General features: G+C 40.7%; 1 protein-coding gene across 4 annotated transcripts in view; it reads right to left on the reverse strand.

The window, feature by feature from the left end:
* Positions 1-11,826, reverse strand: part of sipa1l3 (signal-induced proliferation-associated 1 like 3) — an 82,384-nt gene extending 70,558 nt beyond the window's left edge. For 2 of the 4 annotated variants that reach the window (XM_084951454.1, XM_084951451.1), the window contains exon 1: positions 11,662-11,826. The gene's annotated coding sequence lies outside the window, so the exon portion shown is untranslated. The other 2 variants (XM_084951452.1, XM_084951453.1) reach the window with 2 other exon arrangements.
* Between the last annotated feature and the right edge of the window lie 2,728 nt (positions 11,827-14,554).

Genomic DNA, 14,554 nt, shown 5'->3' on the forward strand with positions numbered 1-14,554 from the left:
CACTTATTTATTTTTTGCTTTGTAAAAGACCAAACTCACACACCATTTTCAGCTTGAGCCAATACAACTAAAACAGAACTTTTAGTAGGTAGGACAGGATGAAGGAAAGGTGAAGTGAAAGTTTGTTTAAAGGCACCCAAACAGGACATGAACAGCATTAGCGTTGCAACGAGAGTCAACGTAAAGTGAAATAAATTCAGTGACTGTACAGTAATGGCAGCAATGATGGTCAGCATCATGACATAGTCTCGCATTTGGTTGATTGACAGCACGGCAAATTGGTTAGAGGGTCATCTAGGCTTGAGCGTGGAATGACCACTAGCAACCAACCAACTGCAGCGACAAGGGAACCTTGGAAAGGATTTTCAGGTGTTTGCAGCTGCTTGTGTCTCCAAGGCCCCTCAGTCAGCCCGTATTTGGTGGCATCCAATACTTGGCTGTAAATTTCAGCTCTCTGTCACCCGACAGCTGTGTGGTCCTTTCTTAATGTCCGTCTGCACCATAGACATTATGATTGATATTACTGAAACTTTCAAATGTAACAACTTGTGATAACAGAAGAGGACTATCTGCAGCAACATCTTAGCAAAGCTCAAGCTGGTGCCTTTGTGAAATGGGCTTCACAGTCAGGGGGTAAAAGTTCCTTCTGGACAATTCTCCATTGTCACTTCCTCTTCCTTCTTTATTTAAATATATTTGTTTTCCATTTTAATTAAATTTAAAGAAAAGTTTAAAGCATGAATTTCTATGGGAAAATTAACTGCATGTTTATTAAATTAAGAAATAAAAGAAAAACTTTTATTAACAATATTGAACACAGTAGTCATGATTATGATTGTTGCTGTAATCTGCAACCTTACGGAGGGGTACTATCCAAATTGTTTAAACTGTGTGTCACAACAATACAAATCACCAAAGATCTATGCTTTTTCTAGGTTGCCTTAAAAAGTAACAACAACAACAACTACTCGTCCCTAGTGTGTGCAAGTTGGCCACGCATGCATCCAAAAGAGGGTATATCCCCACCCTAAAACAGACAGCAAGTGAACCTATGACCTGACAGGTGTTTGATGGTCAAGCTCGTGTGTATGTCGAGCGCATGGGGTTAATTCACTCTGTCTCACTACATTAATAACAGATGGAGACACAATCAGCTGTTTCTTTATCCCGTCGTGCAGGATTTCCTGTTTCCAGCACATTTCTGGCATGCTAAATACAATAGAGCTTTTTGTGGAATCACACACACACACGCACTCGCAGACGCCACCTGTCATCTCCACATGTGATGGCTCAGTTAAGAACAGATAAGAAGCAGGTGTAACAACATACTCGTTGTCTTAACGCTCTAGACACGGCTACCTGGAAATGAAGACATTATAGAGAAAAGTGTCTGCTGTCCCTTTCACCTCCGTGGCATTTCATATTAACGAGCAAGTATTTGAACGCTTTGGAAGTCTCTGGAACAAAGTCTTTTCCCTAGAGATCAATTGAATGAACTGTGCTTCTAGCATCGTCATCAGCATCACTCACCATCCTCATTCGTGTTTTAAAGAGAGGGCAGAGAGACACTTTACAAAGGAAAGGGAGGAGAAGGAGTAACAGCTGAGAGCTCTTAATGTCAGAAAGGTGAGGACATCCAGTGCTGTCCAGGGATAAAGCAAGTCTATAGCCAATTGGTGAAGCTATTCCTATTTTTCATGCGCTCAGATTTAATGTAAGAATTTGGATAATCCTCAAAAAATTGAATCCAGTTTTCTAACACTCATGTAAATCTTAGTCCTTCTCTGTTTCAAAAAGGACAGATCTAAGTGTTCATATTTAAACTCACTGCCTGTCAGGGCTAAGTACAGACTCTTCTGGAGTAGATATCCATTTATAAATCTGTAGCGTGGCCTTCACTTTAAATTACCGAATGGACTGCATTACCATTACAGTCTTGTGAAAATCACTCTTTATGTACAGCACTTTATCAGGTTGTCTAAATGCCTTTGTAGCCAGTGGATCTGCTTTAACCCTGTCACAAGCTGAGAGTTAAGTCAGTAACACTGTTTAAGTGTTTTGTGGATGGACGATGTGGCTCTCTCTCTCTCTTTTTCATTCTCTCACTCTCCCCTCTGTTACCAACGATGACCACGAAGCGGACGCAGGCCAACCTGTGGCAAGACAGGCCTCCTCAACATCTGGGTTTATCCTCGAGCAAAAAACCAACATGCTATATTTACCCGAGTCAAACACATTCAGAGGAGAAAGATGGAGCCTAAGACATAGCCTGTGCTGCTAAAAAGACCTCTTTTAAAGAAAGAAAGTGGCACATCTCATATATTTACACCCAGGCCTGTGATTATCTGATTCATTCTCTTCTCTGACAAGAAGACACAGATGGGTAAACAACACCTTAAGAGAATTTGACCACTGAGGGAATGAGAAAAAAAAGAGGAGGCAGTTTTCACAGATCAGCTACCTACCTAGAAGATGTTTTATCACTGCACAAGAGACCATAAAGCAGAGACTCATTTCATGTGCACCTCCCTCTGTAAATCTCTGGCCTCCTGATACCATCATGAATGCTGACTTATGGACAAAACCCTTGAGGGAAAATACATCAAAGAGAGTGGAGGGGGGTGGGCTGTAATGCTGTCACTCATCTAATGCTATTTGATATTAAACTGTACACCTGAACTCTAACACAGAACAACCATTCAGCATGTGTTTATGCACAGTATCTAAACAACTTTCATTAGGTTTGCAAACAAGAGCTTGTTGCATACACAAAGATGCTGCTGAGTCCAATCTACATGTATATAAAATGAAATAGGTATCCAGATATACACATTCATGTATACAGAGACATATTTTCAGTTAGACAAAAACATGTTCATGCTGACTGCTCATAGAAACTGTGACTTAGCACACTGTAACCACAATATTACATAAAACTACACTACATTACATCATTATCAAATGAAATGCAATTTTCTGTCCTTTCTGTTGCACTCACACTTACTACACCCACGCAATACCTCTACATTTCTGTTCTCCTCTCTCTCTTATTGCCTCTTACTCTTCTACCTTATATGTACACACATCTGTATGTTACAGATTACTGCTCTGCAACTGTATTCTACCTTTAATTAAATCTAACTGTATTTTAATTGACTGCACTTTCATTAATTGTTTTAAATATTCATACCTGGCATGCTTTGCCTGTGCATCCTTCCACCCCCCCCACCCCCCCCCACCCACAAGGTGCCTGCTACATAAAGACTAAAACAATCTCTGTCCAGACATTTCAGCTTATTTGCATGCAGTGTAAACAAAAATGAAATTGATGGTTGCTTGTTGAAAACACTACATAGGATATAGAGTAATGGCAAAAAGCCTAGAGATTTCTATATATGGATTCACAAAGTAAATACAGGGTGTAAAGGTGCTTTTAGACAAGACGCGCTCTGAAACACAGTTTTTAATGGCTCGCTCGGTTTGCTGCTGCGCTGAGCAAAAGCGCAACTCAGCTTTTAGACGCTTTACGCCAATACAAATGAGGTATCCAGCCCTCAGCAGCAGAAGCAGGCAGGGAAGGCAAAATGGGAGAAGTGTTGACACCTGTTTCTGAGTTAACCCTGTAGCTTTATAGCAGGCCAGACCCCTGTCCAGGTTGAACACTGCCTCTCATCTTATGACAGCTCGATACCACATTGAATTTGTGGTCTAGCTGCACATACTATCCATATGACCCTCACTGCACACTTAACTGCACTTCTTGTGATTTTTCTCTTTTCTTTTTTCATTGGAGAAAACGTGGACTACAACTGAGTAAATATTGGCTTTGTTCAAGTTTTCCTTTGCTTACATTTAAAAGTTTCTAGCATTTGTGCTGAGGATATATACACATATATGTGTATTGACCATTTATTTGTGGGTTGTTTCCCAACAAAGTAAAATATTTTGAATCTATGCAGAAGAAAAGACATTGTAGAGAGGAAGTTTTTTTTGAGATTTGTTTGATATTATATTACATTATTCATTTTTAAGTAACCAAAGAATTTAGCCTTTTGTTTTGTTTGCATTGTTCTGTGACACTTAAAACTTTTGACTGATCTGAATTAGGATTTAATTTTATAACATATACCCATGTTATTTATCTGACATACAACCGCATAAAGTTTTACAGTACATTAATTGTAATGCTTAACTTCTGCCATAAAATGAATATAAAAATGAATTTAAATGAAAATTAACTTTAGGAGCAGAAACAAACCTTCAGGCTTGAAAAACACCATGATAAAGTCCAGTAACACCGTTCAAGCGTTTTTACTGAGATGATAAAAATGACCGTGACAAGCCCTGGCAAATGGTAAATGAACTGGTTCTTGTATAATGCTTTTATACTTCAGCACGCAAAGAACTTTTATACAACATGTATTCACATACATGTCTAAGTCCTTTCTATCCAACAGTCACATACATTCACGCATCAAGAGAAACTCAGAGTTCAGTATCTTGCCCAAGGATACTTTGGCATGCAGACTAGAACAGCGGTCCCCAACCCCCGGGCCTCGGACCGGTACCGGTCCGTGAGAGTTGAGGCTCAGGTGTGAAATGTATAGTTTTCAGGGTTTTTAATCAGTTTTCAGCGTTATTTTGTTATCGTTTTTATCGTTTACTCGGTTTTCGTTGGTCTTTTCACGTGTGTTATGAATAAATTTTCTTTTTTTCGGTACCGGTACTAGTTTTATTTTGTTGTATTTATCCGCGACACCTTAAAGGCCGGTCCATGAAAATGTTGTTGGGCATAAACCGGTCCGTGGCGCAAAAAAGGTTGGGGACCGCTGGACTAGAAGAGCCAGGAATCGGACCACCAACCTTCAGATTAGTAGATGTCCTGAATAAATGGTGAAAGAAATGCACTTTTTTAAATGATGGAAAAAGAGTTTATGTACAAATTGTTGTATCTGGAAGGTTTATTATTTCAACAATAAGAAATTATCACCACACACACACACACACACACACACACACACACACACACACACACACACACACACAAAAAAAAAAAACTACACCTTCGATAAAACCACCTGTTGATCACAGTCAATTAATGCCCTCACTGCAAGCTGGGTGGAGGCTGTGATGTCAGGTGTGCTGACGTGCGCAGATCCATTCAGATTATCTGCCAGCACTGGTTTAACCTGTGTCACAGTGTCGGTTTATAAAGGCTATAAAAAGACTATGAGCCAGCAACAAACACAGAATGCAATTTGAAATACACTCCAATAAAGAATAGAAGACAGTAGCTAGCCCGAGTTCTAGTTAAAGACCCACTTTAAACACAAACTTATGCACACATGCAGCATCACTGTGGAACCTGACTTAGACCAGATGGCATCCATAGCCTCAAGGTTCGTGCTCCCTCTCTGTGATCTATCAGGATACACCCAGTGATTGTGATGGATGTCATGTACACAGTGAGCACACAGAGTTATTCACTTCTATTAACCTCTATTTAACTAAGACGCCTTGAAGGATTAAAAAGAAACCTGGCAAGAGATTTTGCGTTCTAAAATTACAAACGGCAGGAGGACGGCCAAGGTGTCGCAGCTGGGAAAGAGAACTACAACCATCGCTGATGCCAAAACGCAGCTTTTACTGGTGTTAAAAAAATAAAAAAAATAAATCACGATCTTGGAAAGATTGCTTTGTTCCTCCCACAGATGACCACGACTGCATGGCTGTGAGTAAGTTCCTTGAAATCTTTGTCAAGAAAAAAAGGAAAAGGGTAAAATCAACAACTGATGAGTCACCTCTGCCAAGATAGAATGCTGTGATTCAACAAAATGTTTACAGGCGAAATAACTCAGGTGGCCCACATTCACCTCCCTTTGAAGACAGCAGTCTTTGTTCCTGCAGCTGCATGCAATGAAACACCAAAAATATGTAGCAGAAAATATAGGATGTCTTAAAAGATCACAGACTGAAAGCAAGAGTTATCTGCTACAAAATGACTCCTGTAGGCGCTTTGCAACAATCCTACATGGGTCCAGAGTTATGAGGTCAACGCAAATTAACGTGATATCATTGCTTTAAGAGAAAAAAAACATGCTTAGATAGACACAAAAGACCTTACAAGACTTTCCAAGCCCATGTCACACTCAGCGAAACGTATTTTAGATAAAACACGAGGTGCATGCAGGTGAAACACATGAATTCTTACAGCTGTATCAACATATTTTGATAGGAAAGGTGAAGTTTAAACAGTTAATGTTGTATGCAAAATGCAGCTTATAACCAGCTGTTGTTGTTTAGTTGGCTCGTTGTCAGATTTCTGGTGATGGAGTGTTGCATCTGCTGACAATATTGAGCATATTATGCATGTGGTTGCTCTGTAGCTACATACATATAACGCCGTTAGGCAGAACGACAATGTCTATCTACACCACTGTATTCAACAAGGCAGCTTCCTCATAAGCATAAGCTTATGAGAATGCTGTTGTTGGAAGACCTAATTAACGAATTAATACATGGATATTTCAGAGTATCACTTTTCCCCCCCTATCAAATAACCCCAAAAAACAAATGACTGTAACTTTAAACTACAACGATTTTCAGCTCCAAGACAACAAACCTCAACAGCCTTTTTTCTGAAAAATCTTTTTCCTTACAAAAAAACCCAAACAAAACAACAAACAAAAAAAACAAAAACAACAACAACACAGCTTTAGCTAAAAGTTGCTAATTCACTTTAGCTTCCTCATCTCCCTCATATTGTAAAGTTATTACGGAGGCATGTTCACAGAACAGAGACATCATTATCAAGTTACTACTCTGGCACATGAAAAAGGTCAGTTCACACCAGTGGCTGCATCCCCCTGTATACAGGTTCATAAAAGGTCCCTTAAGCAGCTCATCAAGAACATCTTTTGGTGTCACAGTTTTTGCATTTGAAAGTATACACATCTCCCAAACAGGCGGATATACAAATAATTCTAAAATAAGACTGAAGGTCATTAATGCTTGCAATTTTTTAACACAACTTCACCCATCTGGAGAAAAATGAAACCAAGTATAAAGAGCTTCAGGTCTGATGAAAGTTCCTTTGGGATCATTTTTTTACTGTGACCCCACAAACTGTTTTCATCTTTCTGACAAACTCATTAAAAGAGTATTCTTTAATTCTATGTACATTTAGTTCATACACTATAAGAACCAAGGTTTTTGCCCACTCATCTTAATCTTTAAATTCATGTGTTTTCAGTCCCATTACTACATGTATAACACAGGTATGCAGTCTGTCTTTACACATATTTGAGTCATTCTAAAGAGCTCACTGAATTTAAACATATTGGTACTGTAGTAGGATGGCTCATTGAAACAAGTCAGCTTGTGAAACTTCTTTTCTCCTAAATATTCCATGGCCACCTTTAAGCAGTATTGCAAAGTGGAAGTGATTAGGAACCACAGCAACTCAGCCACAAAGTGGCAACCACAGTTGACAGTTACAGAGTGGGGTCACTGAGTGCTAAGAAGCATAGTGTGTGAAAGTCACCAACTCTCTGCTGACTCAATGAGTTTCACACCTCCTCTGGCATTAAGATCATAACTTCAACGCAAACACTTTGACAGTTGATTTGAATCTTTACATAGCCTACGATGTAACCTACGTAAGTGGCCAGTGCTGTTGCCAGCATGCTTGCGCATCTGGTCACGTCCCCAGTGTTTTATACATGCCACAATAGAAACAAATAAACTTCTGGCTTGGTTTCCCCTCCTGGGTCCCTTCTCTTTATTGTGGGTACTTCTTTTTTCTTCCCAGAGGCAAACATTTATCCCTCAAGTTTTTCCACTTCTTTGTACATCTCCTCAAATCCACTCCCATAGGTTTGCCAATTTCCCTTCAAGAACTTACTGACATGCATTAGTTCTTATATTGAGGGTATGACTGTTATCCTCTCAATGATAAATTCAAAAACTGAGGCTAAAAAGTAGGCGGAAATACATAAAACGAATCAGCTGTAATGAACAGCCCAGTCAGTCAATAGTTGCGGGCTGCATCAATTCAATATCCAGTTAAATTTCTGGAGAAGTGTACGCCAGGTTATGCATAGCGTAGGGTTTCAAAGCGGTTTGCAGTATAAAAATATGCTCAGATGAGTCTGATGTGGAATAGGTTGACTGTCCCACACAGCCCTGACCTCAACTCCGCTGAGTACTGTATTTTTCGGACTGTAAGGCACACTTAAAATCCTTTAATTTTCTCAAAAATCATCAGTGCGGGTTATATTCCTGTGCGCCTTATGTATCGATTCTGGTTATGCTTACTGACCTTGAACCGATTTTATGTGGTACATGGCGCTCAAAAATAGAGCTGTTTGATATAACGCTATATATTTGATGATGATATAAAAACATCTATCGTTTCATATTATGCTATCGTTTGTTTCGTGGTGTCGCAAAATAAACTCTTTACGGCAATATTTTTTCATCATTTTGATGATCACTGTAGAATTAATTTCTTAAAGTTTTCCCTTTTATATTTAAAACAACCACACTTAATTGCCCCTTGGGGATAAATAAAGTCTCTCTGATTCTGACAATGGACGGACAAGCAACTGCTTTTATGCATTGTCGTTAGCAACAAAGATCACGTGGCTCCGTCCGCTTGTTTATTTTCCACATAAACCTTTCACAATAAAGCTGAAGATCCTGTTGAGATTCTTCAAAATAAAATGAAATAGTATGCAGAGTGTTTACGGATGAGCAAAAAAGAGCCCCCAGGTGCTAAAAAATAAACCTGAGAAAAGGCTTTTCCCATCAGCACGCCGTGTAATAAATACTGACAAAGAAAATGGTGGCCGTTTCAATTTATGTCTAAAAATGTAACACTCGACTCGAGGTACACGACGCCCAGCTGAAAACACTTCACGCAAGTCGAGTTGCCCAAGATTCACAGAATTTACAGAAAATGTAAAAATTTTGTGCTATATATCGTTGTAGGGACGATAAATGTCTTATAACGGGATATGAGATTTTGGTCATATTGCACAGCCCTACTCAAAAATCTGTCAAAAAATGTTTTAGTACGACTTTGGTAAGCTACGAAGCCGTACTGCTTGATGGATTGTCGGAGCATTATGGCTACTGTAATCAGGAGCCTCACAGACTCAGAGTAATCTGGGTCCAAAAAAGTCTGTCCTCTTCAGGTCCCAAAGTCAAACAAGCACTGCGGCATCACTCAGAGTTAAAAACCGTCTAAATTCTTTCATCTTTAATAAAATGATGAGCATTGCTGCTTTACCAGGTGTAACAATTAAGTTTAACATCCAGGCATCCATGAAAACAGAATGTATTCAATTTAACGGAGTTAGAAGTAGAAGTTAGAAGAAGGAAGTTAGCTCACTAGTTTCCACATAAACATGATATACCATGTTCTGACTGATCGAGTTCTAAAAAAATTAAAATGTACAGCTCTGCTATCACTTCCAACATAAATGAAGACAGAAAACTAAACAGCAGTGACGTTTATAGGGTTACTGAAGTTTGGCTAGCTGGTATATAACAATGCGCTATGTGATCGCTAGCGACACAGCTATGTTAACATAACATAAACACAGTGAAGCTGGAGGATGAATGCTAACCTTCTTTTTTTTTTTTTTTTTTTTTTTTTTTTGCTCGACAGAAGTTAATGTGAGGGTTCCTGAGGGTTGGGGACAAATGCAATCGCATGGCAGGATGCTGTAAACGGACCAAACTTCAGTCAGGAGAACAACTGAGATAATCCATCCACAATACGAGGTTAGTCATTAATATACCGCAACAACATGGGAATAGAGCAGCTGCAAGAGAATTCAACATTAATGAATCAATGGTACGGAAGTGGAGTAAGCAAGAAGAATGAGTTGAGTGAAGTTTGTCTTATCTGACTGTTTTGTTCTGCTTAATGCGCCTTATGATCCAGTGCCCCGTATGATCCAGTGCACCTTATGATCCAAAAAATACGGTACCTTCAGGATGAACTAGAATGGGGGCCTCTGCTCACAGAAGTGTCTGACCTGACAAATTCCCAACAGCATCCTCCAAAATCTTGTAGAAAGATTTAAAAGCTTCTGTAGGTATTATGTGTAGGTGGCCCAATACGTATTGAGTCCATATATTGTATGTTAGATATATTTTAATTATACAGTTTCATCAGGTTTGCATTCACCATTCAGTTTCTATTTATCTTATACTGCGAAGAGGGTATATAACTTTTGCTCAGTCGATAACTATAATGCATTTTGGATTCCCAGCTAAAGCAACTGCCTAATATTTTCCTTGACCAAAAATAGCCATTGTGCTTAGTTTGGCTTTTAATATGCAAGCTTTCCAAACACCCATGGAAAGGATGAAAACAACGGAAACACAGATCACTGAATGGCTGACTCCTGCAGCTCGGTGTACATCCACTGATCAAAAACTGTATTTACAATGAGGAAAACCATGTCGTTACTACAGTGAACAGCACAGGCAACATCCAATCCTGATTTCCCCTTAAACTGGACATGAAATACAGGATTTCCCCCATAGTACAGGATAACCAGGTTAAGGCATTTGCACATGATTCTCACATTTTCCTGGTAATCATTATTCCATTAGTTCCAGACGAGAGGCGACCAGAGCAAATGATGCCTTGAATATGTGCAGTGCTGCCATGCTCTGCTGCTCTTACCCGACAAAATCCATCATCCTCATACTCGACGTGTCGTTTTCTGAGGGCTTTGGGGGGTGTGGGGGTGGAGGGGGTACAGCAGCAACACGGAGGATCTCAATGAAAGGGAGATGACACACACACACCGAGGCATTATCATCTCCCATTCTGCGTACACACAATCGACTAAGCACACACACAGAAGCATGCATATCTACAATGCACTTACAAATCCTGCACACAGGTCCTCTGACAGCTGAGCGTCTGCATGCACACACACGCGTAAGCACAATCAATTAAAACGTGTTGCATACCCTTTCATGACAAACCACTTCCATCTACAACTACTGAACTCGTCCCCCCACCCCTCCTCCTTAAATATGCGGTGCAGCCAAAATATTTCCCATGCCGCTCATGCTGGATCCAATATCCAGCCAAGGCAACTTCCGTTTGTAGGAAAAACTACTCGAAATTCAAAGCCCGTCCAGGCTAACTAGCTGGCTCCCAAACAAAGCTCCCATTGTCTGGAACTTGTAGTTTTACCGTTTTTCTCTTGGCCCTCGCAACTGTGATTAACTCAGGTACGAAAAACTACAAATCCGAAGTCTGCAGAGCCCCATGAGCATGCGCACTGGCCCCTTAAGGATCGCGAAGGTTGTGGAATATTTTCTCTTTAATAATTTTTGCGAGCAGCGGCACATTTGAGAGTATGTATGTACTTTGCTGAGAAGCTGGAGGTCAAAGTGGAGCACGGACCCGGTGAAAACGGCTCCTGGCGGGACTGAGACCCGCGGCTGAGCCGTAGTAAAGAGGCTGCTCTCCGCATTGACTGAAGTTGGTCGGCTCGGCTGCCTCTCCTCTCAATGTTTGCTTTGGCTCACTAACGTTCACTTCGCTCGCCACTTTTCAGCGCTTTTGAATATCCCCGGCTGCTCACCCAAAACTGCTCAGAGAAAACCAAGAGAGCACACACGGCTTACCTTTCGCTGCTCCAGGGTTTCCGCTCACTTCCAGCTCCGTTAAAATAATCCTCCAGACATTGTGGAAACAGCCGTTGCCCGACGGTCTGCTGCCTGTTCACCAAGCGAGACGTTGCCAAGAATTCTCAACCGAAACCACGGCGAAGCTGCGCCCGCACTCACTGCGCATGCGTAGCTCCGACTGGCGCAAACTACTGATAGTAACACAGGGGGCGGCACGCTGCTGCTCCTGGAGCCGTGGAAACACGTAGTAAATACAAGTAGTAATACTGCAGAGTACAAGTACCTATCAAAGTCCTGCATTCACAGTTTTACTGCAGTACGACAACAACAATGCATCAAAATAAAAGCATACTGATTAATTAAATAGTGGGTATTGCAGTTACCTAAAACTTGATAAGACATTTTAAGAACAAAAAATAAATCATAACCATAAATGAACCTAGAGGTTTGGCAATACCCCAATACCCACTTTACTGGTGTAAAGTTTTCTATATTTTAAACTTCTTAAATTGTGAGCCAGACAAATATGCCACATAAGAACAATACACTACACAAAAACACATTTTTAACAATACAGATTAGGCTAAAATTAGGAAAACCCTATCTAATAAAGTGGTTAAGCAAAAAACATCACATCACAACTATTTAAAATTAATAAACTAATAAAAATCACTCAGCTATAGTAACTCTGGGGCAGGTGTAGCTTTCACATTTGAAGGATGGGTTTCTGCAATGCATGGCAACTCCCCAACATTGTTATAATCAGAACACCAAGTATTAGTTTAATTTATTGTGCTTTTGTACGGTTTATTTATGAATGAAAGCTATTCATGCTGTTATTTTGAAGGCAGAGTAGCACAAGTAAATTGTTTTATAGTATTGGCTTATACATTAGACCTATTGTTACAGATAACGATGGTGCCCTTTTTTCTTTCATTTACAAACTTCCATCTTATCCTAACCCATAATACTTAGTTATAATTTATTTGTTTATAATATGTTGTATGAATAATCTGAGTCTACAAAGTAAAAAATAAAAAACAGAATCTGAACTGGTGGAATAGTATCAAGAAGCAGAATGGAATATCCCCGTATTGTTATGTACTTGAGTAAATGTATTTTGTTTTATTTTGTTTCTTTTAAACTGTGGACAGAGTGTTTTACTGCACAGCCCAATAAGTTTTTACTCAGTGTCATGTCAAGTTCACAAATAGGCCAATAGCACACCCTTGTGGTTGCTGATTTGAAATGCTGAGAGATTAACCTGAAATGAATAATAACCAAGTTAATGATATATAACTATTTGTTTGAAAAAATTTGGATATATTTATTTATTTTTATATTTATACTATTGATTGATTTTCTTTCTTTTCCAGAGAGCTTTTTTTTAACAGTAAATCTCGCTGGATATTCTACAAGAAACCTTAAAAAATCTTTAAATTTCAACTTCTTAAAATAAAGTTTTGAGATAATAACACAAAAATAACGCACATTAAAAACTACTTTAGTTGAGACTGATATAAAGGCATGCCGGCTCGGACGTCGCCCGGATCAGCAAGATCCGCCTCAGGTGTTGAGGAACCAGGGCACCCTGACGAGAAGTGGGCTACTGGAATAAGAAGGCATCGGTGGGCAAGACTTGAAAATAGGGCATTGTTGGAATGCTACTACGCAAGTAACCCTGGCGGAAGGGGTTACATGAATAGGATGATGACCTATGGAATCCTCGATACCCAACATCCACAATGGCAGCGAAACAACTAGTAGCTCAGTGTTCCAACATTCGAAAGAAGGGACTGCTCTCACAGCTAGAGATTGACGAGGTACAACACAAATGCTATGGCAAGGGGGAGCCAGGACGCCAGGTCAGGAGGGTGATATCATCACCCCCACCCGAGATTGGGTACCAAGCCCCAAGTGCGATAGAAGAAGGATCGTTGAGTGCGAGAGGAACTGACCTGAAAGATAGGATCATGGCCAAGCTTAAAACCTGGACCCCCGTAGCTGGTTACCAAGACTACGTGAAGTACTCTCAGAAGGTCTGCTAGATGACGTTAATGCAGCACTACGGACGATACCTACAGCCACCATTACCGAGACTAACAAACTGATCTACACTATGGCAGAAGTGACCAGTGAGATGCTGGGCTACAAGTTGAACAGCCACAAGGGGCAGTACCCTCCATGGAGAAGGAGGCTAGAAGTTAAGATCAAGGTAGCACGGAGGGAGGTTAGCCAACTATCAGTGCTGCAGAAAGGTGCAATGAAGAAGGTGCCTAAGAAGTACAGCAAGCTGTCCATACCTGAGGCCTTGGAAACTGCCAAGCAACGACTCACAGCCATGGCCAGGCGCTTGAAGAGGTACACTAGAGAGATCGAAGGCAGGAGAATAAACCAGCTGTTCTCCACAGAACCAGCCAAGGTGTACTCTCAGTGGCAGGGGAAAAATATGGGAACAGCACCACCAAGGCTGGAGATGGAACAATACTGGAAGAGCATATAGGAGAAGGACGCAACCCATAACAGCAATGCTCAGTGGCTAGTGGATCTGAGGCAGACCACAACAACCTCCCTGAACAGGGTCCAGTAACAATCACAGTAGCAGACATCCAAGAAATGGTCTCCAGTATGAAGAGTTGGACAGCACCAGGCCCTGACATGTTCACGGCTACTGGCTAAAGAAGCTGACTGCACTCCACGAGCGCCTGGCAGCACAAATGAACCAGCTGCTAGTTGACGAGAGACAACCAGAATGGCTAACCGAAGGCCGGACAGTCCTGATCCTCAAGGACCCCCAGAAGGGACCGGTCCCCTCCAACTACGACCAATAACCTGTTGTCAGCCACCTCCTGTACATGGGCGACATCAAGGTGTATGCCAAGAGTGAACG

This window comes from Perissodus microlepis, chromosome 14 (assembly GCF_051167445.1).
Source record: "Perissodus microlepis isolate ML-2025 ecotype Zambia chromosome 14, ASM5116744v1, whole genome shotgun sequence".
NCBI classification, from domain to species: Eukaryota; Metazoa; Chordata; class Actinopteri; order Cichliformes; family Cichlidae; genus Perissodus; species Perissodus microlepis.